Source organism: Entamoeba invadens (genome assembly GCF_000330505.1).
Source record: "Entamoeba invadens IP1 unplaced genomic scaffold scaff_1105074724841, whole genome shotgun sequence".
NCBI lineage: Eukaryota > Evosea > Mastigamoebida > Endamoebidae > Entamoeba > Entamoeba invadens.
Window position 1 is genome coordinate 136,124 of NW_004191842.1, and position 568 is coordinate 136,691.

Below are 568 nucleotides of genomic sequence, written 5' to 3' on the forward strand. Positions count from 1 at the left end.
ATATAATATATAATATATAATATATAATGATATATTTTGTTAATAATATCTCGCTTATATGTAATTGTAAACAAAACATTGTTAAATAAATATTTATGTGTTAGAAATGTTATTAGTATTTATTGGTTTGTAGTGTAAAATGTGTGGCATTTGTTATAATTATTGGGGTTAAAAAAGGCGAACATGGCTTTTTATTAATTATGAACCAACATTAAATATATTATTTGCTTATTTCCATTATTTGGGTAAAAAAAAGAATACTGACTCAAAAGACCATTTGTTTCCTAGTTTTTTCTTAGACAAATATTTACTCAAAGATCGCCATTTTATTTAAAAAAAGAGTGTACATGAATATAATATCACTTTTGTGAAGTGGCAAACTTCATAAAACAACATTGTTGTCATATGATTGACCCCATATTGTTTTAATATTTGTATTTCGGTTTTTTCTTATATAAATCATCACTGAAATAATATTTATTTTTTTTATGAAATTAGTTACTACAACACCAATTTAACTGAATTAGTTTGATAGATACAAGGTCAGTTAAATTTTTTATACAGTAAA